This window comes from Mytilus trossulus, chromosome 5 (assembly GCF_036588685.1).
Source record: "Mytilus trossulus isolate FHL-02 chromosome 5, PNRI_Mtr1.1.1.hap1, whole genome shotgun sequence".
Taxonomy (NCBI): Eukaryota; Metazoa; Mollusca; class Bivalvia; order Mytilida; family Mytilidae; genus Mytilus; species Mytilus trossulus.
In genome coordinates this window covers 18450161-18473877 of record NC_086377.1, presented here as the reverse complement: position 1 = coordinate 18473877, position 23717 = coordinate 18450161, and the positions used below count along the sequence as shown (strand labels likewise).

Below are 23717 nucleotides of genomic sequence, written 5' to 3'. Positions count from 1 at the left end.
TTTTATGTTGGGCTTTATTGTCAATAAAAGAGGGACGAAATATATCATAGGGCGTCAAACTCATAAATCAAAAATAAACTGACAACGCCATGGCTTAAAAAGAACAAGTCAAACAGACAAACAATAGTACACATGACACAACATAGAAAACAAAAGAATAAACAACACGAACACGAACTGAACATTAAATTAATTTAACAAAAAAAGATTTTTGAAATGTGCATACAAGTACCACAAAATCGAGCATATAATAAACTTGCACATGTAAATCTTTTCCAGTCCAGACACAAGGACACGATTTAAACCAAACGCATTAATTGACCAATCAGGACATGTTTACTACAGCCAGCCAATACGTCTCGAGGTCGATAACTGTCGACAGTACCATGATGAATTTAGATGTACCTTCAAGTTCGGCTCATGGACATTTGACGGATTTAAAATTGATTTACAAAATAGAAGCCATGTCATAGAATTGTCAAACTTCCAACTACACACCAACTATGATATAATGAATACAAGCGTGGTGAGGAATGAGTTGTATTATGCGTGTTGTGTAGAATCGTATCCTGATATTACATACACAGTTAATTTGAAAAAAATAAAGACAGGATGGTTTGACAGACTTTAACTAAGTTTCATTCTTTGTAGATTTTTATTGTTTCCACGAAATATATTTGTATGTGCATTTACTTCAAATATGAAACGCACATCACGTTAGTACTAATCGATCTTTTTCTTTTTTTTTATTAGTATCAGTTCGAAGTGTTCACCCAGATCAATTTACAAATAATATATATATATATTAACAGAACAACATATTTTTCTTTTCTTTAGATGTGATTGTTGAGCTTTTGTCCGCCTTGTATTTATACTTTCGTTTTGAATCTTTCAAAAAATTTAATAAAGATAAATATTAAATCGCGAACTTTCAGCTTTGAGGAACTTGTCTTCCGTAAATAATATAATATCTTACACAAACATTACATGCAAGAGTGATATCAAAACCATTTTGAAAAGCATATTTATATAGTAACGAAAACCTTGTTGTAGGAATGTATATCTAAGAAGCCGGCTACGATATTTATGAATCTTAAATAAATCACTCGATGATTTGATGTGTTATCACCTTTAAAAACTTGTCCACATTCCTGTTAGCTGAAGTGAAAAAAGACGTTTTTTTAGGCCACACCAATTTAATTGCTCGTTCAACGGACCCGCGCCTGCACATATTTTTTTCAAAGCAGAAAAAAATAATTATGTACCCTCTTTGAATTCCCGCATTCAAAAATGAAATCATGTCCCTTTCAAACACCATTTTTTTGTAAAATTTATAAAAAAATATATTAAGATCACAGTCTGCAACTGCTTTTAATGAGTTTAAACCTATAAATCACCACACCACACTGTGTAAATATCTGAGTAAAAATTTCATTAAACATTAAACCTATACATCCCAAGTGGGAGTGCACCGATATAGATATATCGTATATCAGAGAAAAAAACATAACTGTACATTTCAATTTGGTTTTATAAAAGTATACAATGAAAATGCTGGTTTTTCAAATTCAGTTTGCTAGGATGTACAAAACATGCTAAATAAGGGTAAATAATAACATTTAAAGAAGACTCTAAAGTCAGAAACAGTTACAAACATTTTCTATGATGATAAAGCACTTTAATAGTGAAAACAATTGCAATACCCATGTTTATATTATAGAATGAATTTGGATTTATTTTTAGTTTTTTCATTTACAATTTATGTAGTATTATGAAAAATGCTCACATGATTCTCACGACCCTTTTATGGATTAAAAAAGTCATCGATAAACCCTGTAGTGCATGTACAAACAAAACTCCGGTACACATGAAAATTAATTGTCAAATTGTTTATACATGATTACACACACATTCTCTAATTATCATTAATAATTCTGGTTAAATTACACGAACGATTTAAACATTTGATCAAAAGCGTTATTGTTAATTTTGCCGGTTATTTTATCTTTTATAAACAATAATACTTCATTGACAGTTGACTTGACATATTACCGATATAAGAATGAGGCTTAGAAACGGGTAAATGCGAGGCTCTATGAAGCTTTTCCCCCGTTTCAGGCCGAATCCTTATATCGTTGATATGTCAAGTCAATGCATTTTTCTTGTCTTTATACTACAACGTAAAATAAACATTTTTAATTGCTGTTTAATGTGTTAATTTTATTATTTGAATTAAATATTGGGAAAGTTCCCCCTTTTATAAAATGTCCTCATATCATGTAGGCGGAGGAATAAGCAACACGATGAACTTCCATTACCTGTTGGAATTCGCAATCGATGGTGAACGAATTTGTTTGAAAATTAACTAAATTATTAACAATAAGCATAAAACACAATGATTTATAGTTTGCAGACCAAAAATAGTAACAAGTGAAATATGTTTTTGTTTTGTTCTATTTAAATTGCAAAAGAAATAAGTTTAAGTCGTTGTATACATCAAACGCAAGAACAAGTTGAATAGGTCGTATGAACAATTCATTATAATTTCGGCAATTTCTATTTAGATATTCATGAGGAAATATGATACCATGTCAGTGACTGTATATGGAGATATATGGTCAACAGATTTTGACTGCTCAAAAAGAACGTTGGTTTTAAGAAAAAGTATTTATAGACAAATCATAGCATTACACAGGCGTTTCATTTCATGCATCGTTCATATCATCTCCACTGAATATAAGTGCCATCATTACATTATGTTAATTTACAAATATCAGTAGAAATACAAAATATGCGCACGTTATCGTTTACGTGCACTTTTCAATTGAGCCGCGTCGAATAGAAATCGACCTTATGCAATTCGACGTCAAATTAACCGAGTAACGTTACGATAAAGTTTCACAAGTTTTCATACAGGTAGTTTCTGACGTTATAAAAAAAAAACATGTCGCTATCTTACAAAACTACGTATTTTCAAAAAAATATTGTGGGGACATTTCTGGTCGGATTTTAATGTACTAGGTACCAATAGAAGCAGAATTGTCACAGTTATATTTGTTTATTTGGATAGATTTTTGTTGTAAAATGTTTTAAATTTTTAGTAATATAACCAGTATTGTTTTTGTTCAGAAATTTCTTATGTATTTCAACGAAATTAAATTGTAAAAACTGTTATACATGTTCATAACATGAGAAACAAAAGTAATGGACGACAAAACTTTGACAAATAAAACTAGTATACTTTAGACGATTCTACGTCTTTTAACTCCGTATTTGTGAAAATCCAACATAATATGCATTCACAATTTTTAAAGCAATTGCTTTCATGCCGTCGTGTATGGCCATCTTTGTGACCCAGATCAGAGACTCCGCCCAGATCAAGCCATAATAGTATTTTGTTAAACAGGCTCCTGGTCTGTCATTCTTAAACACCTATGTATGTTTTCTAATGCAATACATAGCTTGAAACTTTTGAAAAACGTTAGTGGATTTAAGAAGTTTCAGCATACGTTCTTGTAGATGTATTTTTGTATTTAGGGGGACAACCGTTTGACTATCAAAAAAACATAGACGTCCGAGTGAAAACAAATGCATTTTTATACCTGCGATTCCGTTTTCCGTTCGTACGATGTTTCAACAAAATATGGAATCATTTCAGTTGTTGATTTAGTATTGAAAATTTTACTGAATTATCTTTTATAATATACGGTTTTATATGTTTAATTGGTGTTTTTTTTAAGAAAGAGGTCAGGTGCTCTTGTTCATTCATAAAATTGTCGTTCATTCATAAATTTATCGTAAAATCAAAATCACTACACAGGTAAGCAGTTTATACGTAGTGTCAAATGATTACCTGTAATCTAAAAATAGACAAAGTTAACTGACCTATTTTGTTGATTTGTTTGCGCAAATAATTTGGAGGAACGAAACCCTTGTTAAAAACATAACAATAAGTTTGTTTTCCTTTTTTGTCATAACTCCGTAAGATTTATCGATCACCTTACTAATGAAATGGACCCGTCCAAACGTGATAGATGCCAAGTCCAGATGAAGAGATATTTACAATTTGGAATTTTCTAGTTTCATAGGTTAAAAAAAGTACATCCTTTTTGGATATCATATTCAAAACTGGGTATGCATGACAAATGATGAAACCATTATCCTCGTCTTTCCAATGGACGAGTCTACTACGTTTGTTGACCCTCGACGGTCCACCGTGTTTGCAATTTTATTTCACATGTTTTCGAAATATTGAAGATCATTTTCACAATGTTTCCTGAAAATTGGATAAATATCAAAGCAACTTAGAGCTGTTTGTTCTTGTTCGTATAATGACGATTTAATGTCATGTTTGTCTGTGATGGCTCCTCTTTTCGAGATTGCATGAGAATTATAGTTATCTCGTACCGCATGACGATGACACATGTATATCAACTGAGCAATAGTGTTTGGGACTTAGTTTTTAAGAAATGATGACAAAGTAACATTATGAAAATATTTTTAGTCAGTTGAAATATATATTTATTTTTTACATGTTTATGTCTTGTAAAATATTTTGTTTCTTTCCCGTTTTTCAACATTTGCGTCTGGAAATATGAAATGTTTTAACTGAAGTGTTAAATTTAAATTAATTATGAAAATTAAATCAATAAAGGAAATTATTGCCCAGTTACAAACACTACTAGGGGATAATCCATAATAATTTCTCTTGGAGTTATATGTTTCAGCACATGTATATTTGACCCCAACTTTAGCCTGGTAAACGTGTTGTCTCCTTGTGAAATATAATACATATTAAAAATGACTTTTTGCTAAAGTCTTTAATTGATATAAAGTTAAAACCTTCTTAATTCTCACTAGACAACACTCCTGTCATGTTTAATTCTTAAATATATGTGGATGAAAAAAAAAGTCCCCAAAACATAAACATGGCAGCAATTGCTTTTACAGCCTTTCAGGCTTTGATTTTTAGTGGGGTTTTATATGAAATTTGTAAAAAAAAAACATACGGGGAAACCATACAATGTTAATCTGAACAAATCGGTCCTTTGGCTAACGTATTCTATACATATAGGACAAAACTAGTATATTATTTCTGATAAGTTTAGTAAAAAATGACTACATTCTTTCACCATGTTCACGGAAACCGCTTTATCCGGTCCGACATGAACATTTCCAAATTATCTGGGAACCGTCACTTGCGTGTCGCGTGTCGTCTGCTTTAATAAAAAAAAAATCCTGAATCCTGTCCTTTTCTAAATAACATATTTCTCAAACTTAGTATCAGTTTTGGCTAACAGGAATACATTGTTTTGCTAAGGTATGTATTTCCTAATACGTTCTATATATTGAACTGTTTTTACGTTCAATATCTATTTTTACTATTTATACAAAGTGAAAGTACTATCTATTTTAGTAAAATTTATTTTCACTTCGTTCAGTGGCACATATCACCCGTCTTAAGAAATAATTGTATACAATTCTTAAGCTGAACTAAACTGAAGTAATATTCTGAAAAACTATTTCTAGTTTAAAACGAAATTTGTGCTGTATTGCAAAACTTTGCTACTTACAGTCATGACAATGACACACGCAAAAACAAAATTAAGTCAAAATTAATTCATATCATTGTACCGTTGCATTTTGGAAAATCTAAAAAGAAACATTAACACAAATATACAATATTAAACAAAGACAAAGACGTGCTCTAGGTGGATTTTGTACTATTTGTGTGCAATTTATCTGTTCTTAACTATTCAGAAATTTAGAAATGTTTTGCGTGTAATTTAGTTCAATGACATTTCTATTTAGAAATTGAAAGAAAGAGGGAAACATTTGCATAATACATGTGTACATGAATTTCGAAAACTAATAACTTTCAAAATAAAACCTTTTAAACCTTCTTTTTCATATCCCGACAACTTTAAAATTAGTATTCGGGCAATAAAATTCCTGATCTATGCATCCGTGGGTCTTACAATTTTTCGTCCGTCCGTCCGTCTGCGTGATTAAGGTAACAATTTGGGAAGATGTAAACTGTGATGTCGGATTTATAAATAATAAACTAAAATTTCATCTAAAAAAAACGTTTATTTTGAAATTTGAACTACTATAATTTACATAGATAGTATTTGAGATTTTGATCTACCTGTCACAAATCACTGGTGAACTATAATGGCACAAAGCGCGACAACCAGTCGTATATGAAATTTCTCTTGGTTCAATGTGTCTTTAATTTCATTCCTATTTAATGTTGTTGTAAATTTCTGAAATGGACTGGTTCAATAACATAGGATGCGAAGAACTAGAAAATGAAGCAGCTGCCTATTTTGAACAATATATAGGGTCAATACCAGAGGTTTTGGCATCAAGCAATAATGAACTGAATGTGTCTGATAACAGCGATTCCGATATTGAAAATGACGAATCTGATATTGAAAATACATGTGACACAGTTCAAGCTAGGGCCCGGGAATTTTATTCCACTTCCGTCATTCAAGATCAATCGGAAAATACATGTTCTCTTAATCAAAATGATGATTTAGAGGATCCTTCCCGACTTCGAATAAATGCTCTATTTGCTAACGACTGTAATTGTACAAAAAAATGTTTTACAAAGCTTTCCACTTTCAGAGAACAGACCTATGCTGTATCGTTATCTGTTTGTGAATTTACAAAAGCAGAGCGTGACATATACTTGCTTTCAAAATTTGAAAGCTTAGAAATAGCTTCGGTTTTCAGAAGAGGAAAGAGAGAACGAAAACGATACCGATATTCTTTTCAAGGAGTTGAGATATGCGAGTTCACATGGAGAAATATTTATAACATTGGGAGGAGCGAATTCAAAAGTTTAAAACAGCACTTAAATATGCATATGATGTAACTCCTCGATCACATGGTCTTAGTGGAAGAAAATCGAATCACGGACATTCATTTGAAGTGATTGAAAATACGATTTATCAAGCGGTATGCTGATGAATTGGGTCTCCCTCTTCCGGCTGCGCCTCGGGCAACCGACAATATCCCTCCTATTCTACTACCTTGTAGCGAGAGCAAGAAATATGTACACTCCAAATATGTTAATTCGTGCGTTAACTCAGAACAACAATATGTTCAACTAACCGTAATTAAAGAAGTTTGGAATGCATGTGTCCCTCATATTCAATTTATGAAACCAAAGACGGATCTGTGTAAAACGTATTTTCAGTTGAAGGAGGATATTTCCGGATCTATTTCAGAAGACGCGAAATTAGTGACAACTCAAAAATTAATTGACCATATACAGTCTGCGCGGACGGAGCGTGAATATTATTGACCCTATATAATGTTCAAAATAGGCAGCTGCTTCATTTTCTAGTTCTCTTCATCTTTTATATATGCTTTGGATTTCAAATATTTTGGCCACGAGCATCACTGAAGAGACATGTATTGTCGAAATGCGCATCTGGTGCAACAAAATTGGTACCGTTGATTTTATTATAAATTATGTACACAAAGATCACGCGATGAATTAAAGTTAGCTGAGTCTCCAATAGGAAAGTATAACACTCCATGTTCAAAAAATTTTGAAAATGTTAATTACACTTTTGCCTTTTCACAATATGTAAATTTGCCACATTCGTCTCAACAAGTTGGAGCTCTTTACTTTTTAACACCTTGAAAGGTTCAAATATTTGGAGTTTAAAACTTTCCAATGCAAACTAATTATTTGATTGATGAGCAACAAACCATCGGAGAAAATGGAAGTCGGAAACATGGACCCAATGCTGTTTCAAGTATGCTCCACCATTATCTGCATTGTAATACTTACGGCGAAAAAGCGTGTCATTTTCATGCTGATAATTCCGTGGGGCAAAACAAAAATAAAACTACTTTACATTATCTGTTGTGGAGGTGCGCAAAGGGTTTAAATAAAACTATTAATTTGCATTTTATGATTGCTGGGCACACAAAATGTTTATGTGACGCGTTTTGGCATGTTGAAATTTTATTTTAGAAAGTCGGACGTGAACACTGTTTCGCAACTGGTTAACATTGTTGACAATTCTGCCAAATGCAATAGGTCAGAAGTTTTCAATGAAAATGAAGATGACGAAAACAGCATAAAGTTGTACAGATGCGATAATTTCTTCACTAAATATTTTAAACCACTCAGAGGTATAGGAAAATGCCATCGCTTCAGATTTACCAGTGACGAAGTAGGAGTCGTATTTGCGAGAGAAACTCTTGATGAACCGGAGAAGCACTGGTCCTCCTAAAGGTGTCAGACCACCAATTACTCCGTCCAATTTAGAACGTATGTAAAAGTAGACCTACTCTGACACAAAATAGTGCTTTTGATGTCCTTGTTTACTTAAACTAACAAACAAATTTGCAGAAATGAAACTTTTGGTGAAAGATAAATATATCTAGATCATTTTGAGCCAAAATTTACTTGTCTATGAGTTTACATTAAAAATTGAGGATTAATGCGCTCCATAGTATGCTAATTTTAGATTTCCAGAAAACCAGGTTTTTGTTTTGGAGTACTTCTATTTAAAGGTCAGTTATTTTGTTAGAAGGCTTTAAAGGTATGCTGAAAATTGGCATGTAGAAAGCTGAAACATGTACAATTCAGGATATACCTGGTTTCTATGAAGTTAAACTTAAGGTAAAAATTTTAGAAAGCTGTGACAATTGCAAAATTTGGTTGAACAGATAGGGATTTATAATTGGTGGTCTGACACCTTTAAGAGAAATGCGGTGAAACCCAAAATTCAGAAAACAATTGATTTTTTGGTCTTAACAAATTATTTGAAATAGTAGTAGCCACATTTTAATCTTTTTGGGGGTAAAAAGTCTCATATTGCAAATTTGTAGCCGTAAACCTGAATTTGTGCTATTTTTAGCTTTTCCCACCCTGACAATATGCTTTCATATAAAAAATGTTATAAATTGTTATAAATGCACAGTAAGTTGTTTCTGTGGTGTTAAACATTAAAACATAGGTTGATTACTACCCCCAAAAAAATTGTTGTCATGAAGATTTAATGAAATTATTTGATTTTTACCCCTTATATCATTGCGGCATACCATGTATATAGCAGATAACATAGCCTGATATAAACACTGCATAAACTAACAAAAATCTCATTTATTATCTCAAATGAAAGTTTTATATCTTAAATTTTATTGACTGATAGTAAATAAAACAGTTAGATGGCCAAAACTGCACTTTTGATCAGTTTATAGTCACATTACTGACACCAGGTGTAAAAAAGGGGGGTCAATATTCCTTGATTCTTCAATACCTTTGATTTTTTACTAAACTCATTGTAAAAATTGTGGAAAGTCTTTAAAGCAGTAGAACAAACAAGGAACAATCAACAAAAACTGATCTTGACATTGAATGTTTATGTACCTCTAGTCCAAAATGAGATTTTCAAGTATTTTCTAGCAAAGGCTTACATTACAGTCAGTTTAAATTGAGCTGTGAAATTTGTAATATGAGTCGCATTATGCTCAGGAAGGATTTTTTTTAATACAAATTGACTAAGGATTAAGAAAAAACAAAACAAAAGATTTCTGATCAACTTTTTTGGCTCTTTAAGAGAAATGCGGTGAAACCCAAAATTCAGAAAACAATTGATTTTTTGGTCTTAACAAATTATTTGAAATAGTAGTAGCCACATTTTAATCTTTTTGGGGGTAAAAAGTCTCATATTGCAAATTTGTAGCCGTAAACCTGAATTTGTGCTATTTTTAGCTTTTCCCACCCTGACAATATGCTTTCATATAAAAAATGTTATAAATTGTTATAAATGCACAGTAAGTTGTTTCTGTGGTGTTAAACATTAAAACATAGGTTGATTACTACCCCCAAAAAAATTGTTGTCATGAAGATTTAATGAAATTATTTGATTTTTACCCCTTATATCATTGCGGCATACCATGTATATAGCAGATAACATAGCCTGATATAAACACTGCATAAACTAACAAAAATCTCATTTATTATCTCAAATGAAAGTTTTATATCTTAAATTTTATTGACTGATAGTAAATAAAACAGTTAGATGGCCAAAACTGCACTTTTGATCAGTTTATAGTCACATTACTGACACCAGGTGTAAAAAAGGGGGGTCAATATTCCTTGATTCTTCAATACCTTTGATTTTTTACTAAACTCATTGTAAAAATTGTGGAAAGTCTTTAAAGCAGTAGAACAAACAAGGAACAATCAACAAAAACTGATCTTGACATTGAATGTTTATGTACCTCTAGTCCAAAATGAGATTTTCAAGTATTTTCTAGCAAAGGCTTACATTACAGTCAGTTTAAATTGAGCTGTGAAATTTGTAATATGAGTCGCATTATGCTCAGGAAGGATTTTTTTTAATACAAATTGACTAAGGATTAAGAAAAAACAAAACAAAAGATTTCTGATCAACTTTTTTGGCTCTTTAGGTGTCAGACCACCTATTACTCCGTCCAATTTAGAACGTATGTAAAAGTAGACCTACTCTGACACAAAATAGTGCTTTTGATGTCCTTGTTTACTTAAACTAACAAACAAATTTGCAGAAATGAAACTTTTGGTGAAAGATAAATATATCTAGATCATTTTGAGCCAAAATTTACTTGTCTATGAGTTTACATTAAAAATTGAGGATTAATGCGCTCCATAGTATGCTAATTTTAGATTTCCAGAAAACCAGGTTTTTGTTTTGGAGTACTTCTATTTAAAGGTCAGTTATTTTGTTAGAAGGCTTTAAAGGTATGCTGAAAATTGGCATGTAGAAAGCTGAAACATGTACAATTCAGGATATACCTGGTTTCTATGAAGTTAAACTTAAGGTAAAAATTTTAGAAAGCTGTGACAATTGCAAAATTTGGTTGAACAGATAGGGATTTATAATTGGTGGTCTGACACCTTTAAGAGAAATGCGGTGAAACCCAAAATTCAGAAAACAATTGATTTTTTGGTCTTAACAAATTATTTGAAATAGTAGTAGCCACATTTTAATCTTTTTGGGGGTAAAAAGTCTCATATTGCAAATTTGTAGCCGTAAACCTGAATTTGTGCTATTTTTAGCTTTTCCCACCCTGACAATATGCTTTCATATAAAAAATGTTATAAATTGTTATAAATGCACAGTAAGTTGTTTCTGTGGTGTTAAACATTAAAACATAGGTTGATTACTACCCCCAAAAAAATTGTTGTCATGAAGATTTAATGAAATTATTTGATTTTTACCCCTTATATCATTGCGGCATACCATGTATATAGCAGATAACATAGCCTGATATAAACACTGCATAAACTAACAAAAATCTCATTTATTATCTCAAATGAAAGTTTTATATCTTAAATTTTATTGACTGATAGTAAATAAAACAGTTAGATGGCCAAAACTGCACTTTTGATCAGTTTATAGTCACATTACTGACACCAGGTGTAAAAAAGGGGGGTCAATATTCCTTGATTCTTCAATACCTTTGATTTTTTACTAAACTCATTGTAAAAATTGTGGAAAGTCTTTAAAGCAGTAGAACAAACAAGGAACAATCAACAAAAACTGATCTTGACATTGAATGTTTATGTACCTCTAGTCCAAAATGAGATTTTCAAGTATTTTCTAGCAAAGGCTTACATTACAGTCAGTTTAAATTGAGCTGTGAAATTTGTAATATGAGTCGCATTATGCTCAGGAAGGATTTTTTTTAATACAAATTGACTAAGGATTAAGAAAAAACAAAACAAAAGATTTCTGATCAACTTTTTTGGCTCTTTAGGTGTCAGACCACCTATTACTCCGTCCAATTTAGAACGTATGTAAAAGTAGACCTACTCTGACACAAAATAGTGCTTTTGATGTCCTTGTTTACTTAAACTAACAAACAAATTTGCAGAAATGAAACTTTTGGTGAAAGATAAATATATCTAGATCATTTTGAGCCAAAATTTACTTGTCTATGAGTTTACATTAAAAATTGAGGATTAATGCGCTCCATAGTATGCTAATTTTAGATTTCCAGAAAACCAGGTTTTTGTTTTGGAGTACTTCTATTTAAAGGTCAGTTATTTTGTTAGAAGGCTTTAAAGGTATGCTGAAAATTGGCATGTAGAAAGCTGAAACATGTACAATTCAGGATATACCTGGTTTCTATGAAGTTAAACTTAAGGTAAAAATTTTAGAAAGCTGTGACAATTGCAAAATTTGGTTGAACAGATAGGGATTTATAATTGGTGGTCTGACACCTTTAAGAGAAATGCGGTGAAACCCAAAATTCAGAAAACAATTGATTTTTTGGTCTTAACAAATTATTTGAAATAGTAGTAGCCACATTTTAATCTTTTTGGGGGTAAAAAGTCTCATATTGCAAATTTGTAGCCGTAAACCTGAATTTGTGCTATTTTTAGCTTTTCCCACCCTGACAATATGCTTTCATATAAAAAATGTTATAAATTGTTATAAATGCACAGTAAGTTGTTTCTGTGGTGTTAAACATTAAAACATAGGTTGATTACTACCCCCAAAAAAATTGTTGTCATGAAGATTTAATGAAATTATTTGATTTTTACCCCTTATATCATTGCGGCATACCATGTATATAGCAGATAACATAGCCTGATATAAACACTGCATAAACTAACAAAAATCTCATTTATTATCTCAAATGAAAGTTTTATATCTTAAATTTTATTGACTGATAGTAAATAAAACAGTTAGATGGCCAAAACTGCACTTTTGATCAGTTTATAGTCACATTACTGACACCAGGTGTAAAAAAGGGGGGTCAATATTCCTTGATTCTTCAATACCTTTGATTTTTTACTAAACTCATTGTAAAAATTGTGGAAAGTCTTTAAAGCAGTAGAACAAACAAGGAACAATCAACAAAAACTGATCTTGACATTGAATGTTTATGTACCTCTAGTCCAAAATGAGATTTTCAAGTATTTTCTAGCAAAGGCTTACATTACAGTCAGTTTAAATTGAGCTGTGAAATTTGTAATATGAGTCGCATTATGCTCAGGAAGGATTTTTTTTAATACAAATTGACTAAGGATTAAGAAAAAACAAAACAAAAGATTTCTGATCAACTTTTTTGGCTCTTTAGGTGTCAGACCACCTATTACTCCGTCCAATTTAGAACGTATGTAAAAGTAGACCTACTCTGACACAAAATAGTGCTTTTGATGTCCTTGTTTACTTAAACTAACAAACAAATTTGCAGAAATGAAACTTTTGGTGAAAGATAAATATATCTAGATCATTTTGAGCCAAAATTTACTTGTCTATGAGTTTACATTAAAAATTGAGGATTAATGCGCTCCATAGTATGCTAATTTTAGATTTCCAGAAAACCAGGTTTTTGTTTTGGAGTACTTCTATTTAAAGGTCAGTTATTTTGTTAGAAGGCTTTAAAGGTATGCTGAAAATTGGCATGTAGAAAGCTGAAACATGTACAATTCAGGATATACCTGGTTTCTATGAAGTTAAACTTAAGGTAAAAATTTTAGAAAGCTGTGACAATTGCAAAATTTGGTTGAACAGATAGGGATTTATAATTGGTGGTCTGACACCTTTAAGAGAAATGCGGTGAAACCCAAAATTCAGAAAACAATTGATTTTTTGGTCTTAACAAATTATTTGAAATAGTAGTAGCCACATTTTAATCTTTTTGGGGGTAAAAAGTCTCATATTGCAAATTTGTAGCCGTAAACCTGAATTTGTGCTATTTTTAGCTTTTCCCACCCTGACAATATGCTTTCATATAAAAAATGTTATAAATTGTTATAAATGCACAGTAAGTTGTTTCTGTGGTGTTAAACATTAAAACATAGGTTGATTACTACCCCCAAAAAAATTGTTGTCATGAAGATTTAATGAAATTATTTGATTTTTACCCCTTATATCATTGCGGCATACCATGTATATAGCAGATAACATAGCCTGATATAAACACTGCATAAACTAACAAAAATCTCATTTATTATCTCAAATGAAAGTTTTATATCTTAAATTTTATTGACTGATAGTAAATAAAACAGTTAGATGGCCAAAACTGCACTTTTGATCAGTTTATAGTCACATTACTGACACCAGGTGTAAAAAAGGGGGGTCAATATTCCTTGATTCTTCAATACCTTTGATTTTTTACTAAACTCATTGTAAAAATTGTGGAAAGTCTTTAAAGCAGTAGAACAAACAAGGAACAATCAACAAAAACTGATCTTGACATTGAATGTTTATGTACCTCTAGTCCAAAATGAGATTTTCAAGTATTTTCTAGCAAAGGCTTACATTACAGTCAGTTTAAATTGAGCTGTGAAATTTGTAATATGAGTCGCATTATGCTCAGGAAGGATTTTTTTTAATACAAATTGACTAAGGATTAAGAAAAAACAAAACAAAAGATTTCTGATCAACTTTTTTGGCTCTTTAAGAGAAATGCGGTGAAACCCAAAATTCAGAAAACAATTGATTTTTTGGTCTTAACAAATTATTTGAAATAGTAGTAGCCACATTTTAATCTTTTTGGGGGTAAAAAGTCTCATATTGCAAATTTGTAGCCGTAAACCTGAATTTGTGCTATTTTTAGCTTTTCCCACCCTGACAATATGCTTTCATATAAAAAATGTTATAAATTGTTATAAATGCACAGTAAGTTGTTTCTGTGGTGTTAAACATTAAAACATAGGTTGATTACTACCCCCAAAAAAATTGTTGTCATGAAGATTTAATGAAATTATTTGATTTTTACCCCTTATATCATTGCGGCATACCATGTATATAGCAGATAACATAGCCTGATATAAACACTGCATAAACTAACAAAAATCTCATTTATTATCTCAAATGAAAGTTTTATATCTTAAATTTTATTGACTGATAGTAAATAAAACAGTTAGATGGCCAAAACTGCACTTTTGATCAGTTTATAGTCACATTACTGACACCAGGTGTAAAAAAGGGGGGTCAATATTCCTTGATTCTTCAATACCTTTGATTTTTTACTAAACTCATTGTAAAAATTGTGGAAAGTCTTTAAAGCAGTAGAACAAACAAGGAACAATCAACAAAAACTGATCTTGACATTGAATGTTTATGTACCTCTAGTCCAAAATGAGATTTTCAAGTATTTTCTAGCAAAGGCTTACATTACAGTCAGTTTAAATTGAGCTGTGAAATTTGTAATATGAGTCGCATTATGCTCAGGAAGGATTTTTTTTAATACAAATTGACTAAGGATTAAGAAAAAACAAAACAAAAGATTTCTGATCAACTTTTTTGGCTCTTTAGGTGTCAGACCACCTATTACTCCGTCCAATTTAGAACGTATGTAAAAGTAGACCTACTCTGACACAAAATAGTGCTTTTGATGTCCTTGTTTACTTAAACTAACAAACAAATTTGCAGAAATGAAACTTTTGGTGAAAGATAAATATATCTAGATCATTTTGAGCCAAAATTTACTTGTCTATGAGTTTACATTAAAAATTGAGGATTAATGCGCTCCATAGTATGCTAATTTTAGATTTCCAGAAAACCAGGTTTTTGTTTTGGAGTACTTCTATTTAAAGGTCAGTTATTTTGTTAGAAGGCTTTAAAGGTATGCTGAAAATTGGCATGTAGAAAGCTGAAACATGTACAATTCAGGATATACCTGGTTTCTATGAAGTTAAACTTAAGGTAAAAATTTTAGAAAGCTGTGACAATTGCAAAATTTGGTTGAACAGATAGGGATTTATAATTGGTGGTCTGACACCTTTAAGAGAAATGCGGTGAAACCCAAAATTCAGAAAACAATTGATTTTTTGGTCTTAACAAATTATTTGAAATAGTAGTAGCCACATTTTAATCTTTTTGGGGGTAAAAAGTCTCATATTGCAAATTTGTAGCCGTAAACCTGAATTTGTGCTATTTTTAGCTTTTCCCACCCTGACAATATGCTTTCATATAAAAAATGTTATAAATTGTTATAAATGCACAGTAAGTTGTTTCTGTGGTGTTAAACATTAAAACATAGGTTGATTACTACCCCCAAAAAAATTGTTGTCATGAAGATTTAATGAAATTATTTGATTTTTACCCCTTATATCATTGCGGCATACCATGTATATAGCAGATAACATAGCCTGATATAAACACTGCATAAACTAACAAAAATCTCATTTATTATCTCAAATGAAAGTTTTATATCTTAAATTTTATTGACTGATAGTAAATAAAACAGTTAGATGGCCAAAACTGCACTTTTGATCAGTTTATAGTCACATTACTGACACCAGGTGTAAAAAAGGGGGGTCAATATTCCTTGATTCTTCAATACCTTTGATTTTTTACTAAACTCATTGTAAAAATTGTGGAAAGTCTTTAAAGCAGTAGAACAAACAAGGAACAATCAACAAAAACTGATCTTGACATTGAATGTTTATGTACCTCTAGTCCAAAATGAGATTTTCAAGTATTTTCTAGCAAAGGCTTACATTACAGTCAGTTTAAATTGAGCTGTGAAATTTGTAATATGAGTCGCATTATGCTCAGGAAGGATTTTTTTTAATACAAATTGACTAAGGATTAAGAAAAAACAAAACAAAAGATTTCTGATCAACTTTTTTGGCTCTTTAGGTGTCAGACCACCTATTACTCCGTCCAATTTAGAACGTATGTAAAAGTAGACCTACTCTGACACAAAATAGTGCTTTTGATGTCCTTGTTTACTTAAACTAACAAACAAATTTGCAGAAATGAAACTTTTGGTGAAAGATAAATATATCTAGATCATTTTGAGCCAAAATTTACTTGTCTATGAGTTTACATTAAAAATTGAGGATTAATGCGCTCCATAGTATGCTAATTTTAGATTTCCAGAAAACCAGGTTTTTGTTTTGGAGTACTTCTATTTAAAGGTCAGTTATTTTGTTAGAAGGCTTTAAAGGTATGCTGAAAATTGGCATGTAGAAAGCTGAAACATGTACAATTCAGGATATACCTGGTTTCTATGAAGTTAAACTTAAGGTAAAAATTTTAGAAAGCTGTGACAATTGCAAAATTTGGTTGAACAGATAGGGATTTATAATTGGTGGTCTGACACCTTTAAGAGAAATGCGGTGAAACCCAAAATTCAGAAAACAATTGATTTTTTGGTCTTAACAAATTATTTGAAATAGTAGTAGCCACATTTTAATCTTTTTGGGGGTAAAAAGTCTCATATTGCAAATTTGTAGCCGTAAACCTGAATTTGTGCTATTTTTAGCTTTTCCCACCCTGACAATATGCTTTCATATAAAAAATGTTATAAATTGTTATAAATGCACAGTAAGTTGTTTCTGTGGTGTTAAACATTAAAACATAGGTTGATTACTACCCCCAAAAAAATTGTTGTCATGAAGATTTAATGAAATTATTTGATTTTTACCCCTTATATCATTGCGGCATACCATGTATATAGCAGATAACATAGCCTGATATAAACACTGCATAAACTAACAAAAATCTCATTTATTATCTCAAATGAAAGTTTTATATCTTAAATTTTATTGACTGATAGTAAATAAAACAGTTAGATGGCCAAAACTGCACTTTTGATCAGTTTATAGTCACATTACTGACACCAGGTGTAAAAAAGGGGGGTCAATATTCCTTGATTCTTCAATACCTTTGATTTTTTACTAAACTCATTGTAAAAATTGTGGAAAGTCTTTAAAGCAGTAGAACAAACAAGGAACAATCAACAAAAACTGATCTTGACATTGAATGTTTATGTACCTCTAGTCCAAAATGAGATTTTCAAGTATTTTCTAGCAAAGGCTTACATTACAGTCAGTTTAAATTGAGCTGTGAAATTTGTAATATGAGTCGCATTATGCTCAGGAAGGATTTTTTTTAATACAAATTGACTAAGGATTAAGAAAAAACAAAACAAAAGATTTCTGATCAACCTTTTTGGCTCTTTAAGAGAAATGCGGTGAAACCCAAAATTCAGAAAACAATTGATTTTTTGGTCTTAACAAATTATTTGAAATAGTAGTAGCCACATTTTAATCTTTTTGGGGGTAAAAAGTCTCATATTGCAAATTTGTAGCCGTAAACCTGAATTTGTGCTATTTTTAGCTTTTCCCACCCTGACAATATGCTTTCATATAAAAAATGTTATAAATTGTTATAAATGCACAGTAAGTTGTTTCTGTGGTGTTAAACATTAAAACATAGGTTGATTACTACCCCCAAAAAAATTGTTGTCATGAAGATTTAATGAAATTATTTGATTTTTACCCCTTATATCATTGCGGCATACCATGTATATAGCAGATAACATAGCCTGATATAAACACTGCATAAACTAACAAAAATCTCATTTATTATCTCAAATGAAAGTTTTATATCTTAAATTTTATTGACTGATAGTAAATAAAACAGTTAGATGGCCAAAACTGCACTTTTGATCAGTTTATAGTCACATTACTGACACCAGGTGTAAAAAAGGGGGGTCAATATTCCTTGATTCTTCAATACCTTTGATTTTTTACTAAACTCATTGTAAAAATTGTGGAAAGTCTTTAAAGCAGTAGAACAAACAAGGAACAATCAACAAAAACTGATCTTGACATTGAATGTTTATGTACCTCTAGTCCAAAATGAGATTTTCAAGTATTTTCTAGCAAAGGCTTACATTACAGTCAGTTTAAATTGAGCTGTGAAATTTGTAATATGAGTCGCATTATGCTCAGGAAGGATTTTTTTTAATACAAATTGACTAAGGATTAAGAAAAAACAAAACAAAAGATTTCTGATCAACTTTTTTGGCTCTTTAGGTGTCAGACCACCTATTACTCCGTCCAATTTAGAACGTATGTAAAAGTAGACCTACTCTGACACAAAATAGTGCTTTTGATGTCCTTGTTTACTTAAACTAACAAACAAATTTGCAGAAATGAAACTTTTGGTGAAAGATAAATATATCTAGATCATTTTGAGCCAAAATTTACTTGTCTATGAGTTTACATTAAAAATTGAGGATTAATGCGCTCCATAGTATGCTAATTTTAGATTTCCAGAAAACCAGGTTTTTGTTTTGGAGTACTTCTATTTAAAGGTCAGTTATTTTGTTAGAAGGCTTTAAAGGTATGCTGAAAATTGGCATGTAGAAAGCTGAAACATGTACAATTCAGGATATACCTGGTTTCTATGAAGTTAAACTTAAGGTAAAAATTTTAGAAAGCTGTGACAATTGCAAAATTTGGTTGAACAGATAGGGATTTATAATTGGTGGTCTGACACCTTTAAGAGAAATGCGGTGAAACCCAAAATTCAGAAAACAATTGATTTTTTGGTCTTAACAAATTATTTGAAATAGTAGTAGCCACATTTTAATCTTTTTGGGGGTAAAAAGTCTCATATTGCAAATTTGTAGCCGTAAACCTGAATTTGTGCTATTTTTAGCTTTTCCCACCCTGACAATATGCTTTCATATAAAAAATGTTATAAATTGTTATAAATGCACAGTAAGTTGTTTCTGTGGTGTTAAACATTAAAACATAGGTTGATTACTACCCCCAAAAAAATTGTTGTCATGAAGATTTAATGAAATTATTTGATTTTTACCCCTTATATCATTGCGGCATACCATGTATATAGCAGATAACATAGCCTGATATAAACACTGCATAAACTAACAAAAATCTCATTTATTATCTCAAATGAAAGTTTTATATCTTAAATTTTATTGACTGATAGTAAATAAAACAGTTAGATGGCCAAAACTGCACTTTTGATCAGTTTATAGTCACATTACTGACACCAGGTGTAAAAAAGGGGGGTCAATATTCCTTGATTCTTCAATACCTTTGATTTTTTACTAAACTCATTGTAAAAATTGTGGAAAGTCTTTAAAGCAGTAGAACAAACAAGGAACAATCAACAAAAACTGATCTTGACATTGAATGTTTATGTACCTCTAGTCCAAAATGAGATTTTCAAGTATTTTCTAGCAAAGGCTTACATTACAGTCAGTTTAAATTGAGCTGTGAAATTTGTAATATGAGTCGCATTATGCTCAGGAAGGATTTTTTTTAATACAAATTGACTAAGGATTAAGAAAAAACAAAACAAAAGATTTCTGATCAACTTTTTTGGCTCTTTAGGTGTCAGACCACCTATTACTCCGTCCAATTTAGAACGTATGTAAAAGTAGACCTACTCTGACACAAAATAGTGCTTTTGATGTCCTTGTTTACTTAAACTAACAAACAAATTTGCAGAAATGAAACTTTTGGTGAAAGATAAATATATCTAGATCATTTTGAGCCAAAATTTACTTGTCTATGAGTTTACATTAAAAATTGAGGATTAATGCGCTCCATAGTATGCTAATTTTAGATTTCCAGAAAACAGGTTTTTGTTTGGAGTACTTCTATTTAAAGGTCAGTTATTTTGTTAGAAGGCTTTAAAGGTATGCTGAAAATTGGCATGTAGAAAGCTGAAACATGTACAATTCAGGATATACCTGGTTTCTATGAAGTTAAACTTAAGGTAAAAATTTTAGAAAGCTGTGACAATTGCAAAATTTGGTTGAACAGATAGGGATTTATAATTGGTGGTCTGACACCTTTAAGAGAAATGCGGTGAAACCCAAAATTCAGAAAACAATTGATTTTTTGGTCTTAACAAATTATTTGAAATAGTAGTAGCCACATTTTAATCTTTTTGGGGGTAAAAGTCTCATATTGCAAATTTGTAGCCGTAAACCTGAATTTGTGCTATTTTTAGCTTTTCCCACCCTGACAATATGCTTTCATATAAAAAATGTTATAAATTGTTATAAATGCACAGTAAGTTGTTTCTGTGGTGTTAAACATTAAAACATAGGTTGATTACTACCCCCAAAAAAATTGTTGTCATGAAGATTTAATGAAATTATTTGATTTTTACCCCTTATATCATTGCGGCATACCATGTATATAGCAGATAACATAGCCTGATATAAACACTGCATAAACTAACAAAAATCTCATTTATTATCTCAAATGAAAGTTTTATATCTTAAATTTATTGACTGATAGTAAATAAAACAGTTAGATGGCCAAAACTGCACTTTTGATCAGTTTATAGTCACATTACTGACACCAGGTGTAAAAAAGGGGGGTCAATATTCCTTGATTCTTCAATACCTTTGATTTTTTACTAAACTCATTGTAAAAATTGTGGAAAGTCTTTAAAGCAGTAGAACAAACAAGGAACAATCAACAAAAACTGATCTTGACATTGAATGTTTATGTACCTCTAGTCCAAAATGAGATTTTCAAGTATTTTCTAGCAAGGCTTACATTACAGTCAGTTTAAATTGAGCTGTGAAATTGTAATATGAGTCGCATTATGCTCAGGAAGGATTTTTTTTAATACAAATTGACTAAGGATTAAGAAAAAACAAAACAAAAGATTTCTGATCAACTTTTTTGGCTCTTTAAGAGAAATGCGGTGAAACCCAAAATTCAGAAAACAATTGATTTTTTGGTCTTAACAAATTATTTGAAATAGTAGTAGCCACATTTTAATCTTTTTGGGGGTAAAAAGTCTCATATTGCAAATTTGTAGCCGTAAACCTGAATTTGTGCTATTTTTAGCTTTTCCCACCCTGACAATATGCTTTCATATAAAAAATGTTATAAATTGTTTATAAATGCACAGTAAGTTGTTTCTGTGGTGTTAAACATTAAAACATAGGTTGATTACTACCCCCAAAAAAATTGTTGTCATGAAGATTTAATGAAATTATTTGATTTTTACCCCTTATATCATTGCGGCATACCATGTATATAGCAGATAACATAGCCTGATATAAACACTGCATAAACTAACAAAAATCTCATTTATTATCTCAAATGAAAAGTTTTATATCTTAAATTTATTGACTGATAGTAAATAAAACAGTTAGATGGCCAAAACTGCACTTTTGATCAGTTTATAGTCACATTACTGACACCAGGTGTAAAAAAGGGGGTCAATATTCCTTGATTCTTCAATACCTTTGATTTTTTACTAAACTCATTGTAAAAATTGTGGAAAGTCTTTAAAGCAGTAGAACAAACAAGGAACAATCAACAAAAACTGATCTTGACATTGAATGTTTATGTACCTCTAGTCCAAAATGAGATTTTCAAGTATTTTCTAGCAAAGGCTTACATTACAGTCAGTTTAAATTGAGCTGTGAAATTTGTAATATGAGTCGCATTATGCTCAGGAAGGATTTTTTTTAATACAAATTGACTAAGGATTAAGAAAAAACAAAACAAAAGATTTCTGATCAACTTTTTTTGGCTCTTTAGGTGTCAGACCACCTATTACTCGTCCAATTTAGAACGTATGTAAAAGTAGACCTACTCTGACACAAAATAGTGCTTTTGATGTCCTTGTTTACTTAAACTAACAAACAAATTTGCAGAAATGAAACTTTTGGTGAAAGATAAATATATCTAGATCATTTTGAGCCAAAATTTACTTGTCTATGAGTTTACATTAAAAATTGAGGATTAATGCGCTCCATAGTATGCTAATTTTAGATTCCAGAAAACCAGGTTTTTGTTTGGAGTACTTCTATTTAAAGGTCAGTTATTTTGTTAGAAGGCTTTAAAGGTATGCTGAAAATTGGCATGTAGAAAGCTGAAACATGTACAATTCAGGATATACCTGGTTTCTATGAAGTTAAACTTAAGGTAAAAATTTTAGAAAGCTGTGACAATTGCAAAATTTGGTTGAACAGATAGGGATTTATAATTGGTGGTCTGACACCTTTAAGAGAAATGCGGTGAAACCCAAAATTCAGAAAACAATTGATTTTTTGGTCTTAACAAATTATTTGAAATAGTAGTTGCCACATTTTAATCTTTTTGGGGGTAAAAAGTCTCATATTGCAAATTTGTAGCCGTAAACCTGAATTTGTGCTATTTTTAGCTTTTCCCACCCTGACAATATGCTTTCATATAAAAAATGTTATAAATTGTTATAAATGCACAGTAAGTTGTTTCTGTGGTGTTAAACATTAAAACATAGGTTGATTACTACCCCCAAAAAAATTGTTGTCATGAAGATTTAATGAAATTATTTGATTTTTACCCCTTATATCATTGCGGCATACCATGTATATAGCAGATAACATAGCCTGATATAAACACTGCATAAACTAACAAAAATCTCATTTATTATCTCAAATGAAAGTTTTATATCTTAAATTTTATTGACTGATAGTAAATAAAACAGTTAGATGGCCAAAACTGCATGTTTGATCAGTTTATAGTCACATTACTGACACCAGGTGTAAAAAAGGGGGGTCAATATTCCTTGATTCTTCAATACCTTTGATTTTTTACTAAACTCATTGTAAAAATTGTGAAAGTCTTTAAAGCAGTAGAACAAACAAGGAACAATCAACAAAACTGATCTTGACATTGAATGTTTATGTACCTCTAGTCCAAAATGAGATTTTCAAGTATTTTCTAGCAAAGGCTTACATTACAGTCAGTTTAAATTGAGCTGTGAAATTTGTAATATGAGTCGCATTATGCTCAGGAAGGATTTTTTTAATACAAATTGACTAAGGATTAAGAAAAAACAAAACAAAAGATTTCTGATCAACTTTTTTGGCTCTTTAGGTGTCAGACCACCTATTACTCCGTCCAATTTAGACGTATGTAAAAGTAGACCTACTCTGACACAAAATAGTGCTTTTGA

The 23717-nt window shown here is 30.9% G+C and overlaps 1 pseudogene; it reads left to right on the top strand.

Annotated features, from left to right (window-relative positions):
- The first annotated feature begins 6271 nt into the window (after positions 1–6271).
- On the top strand, positions 6272–8258 carry LOC134717693 (uncharacterized; annotated as a pseudogene).
- Positions 8259–23717: the final 15459 nt, after the last annotated feature.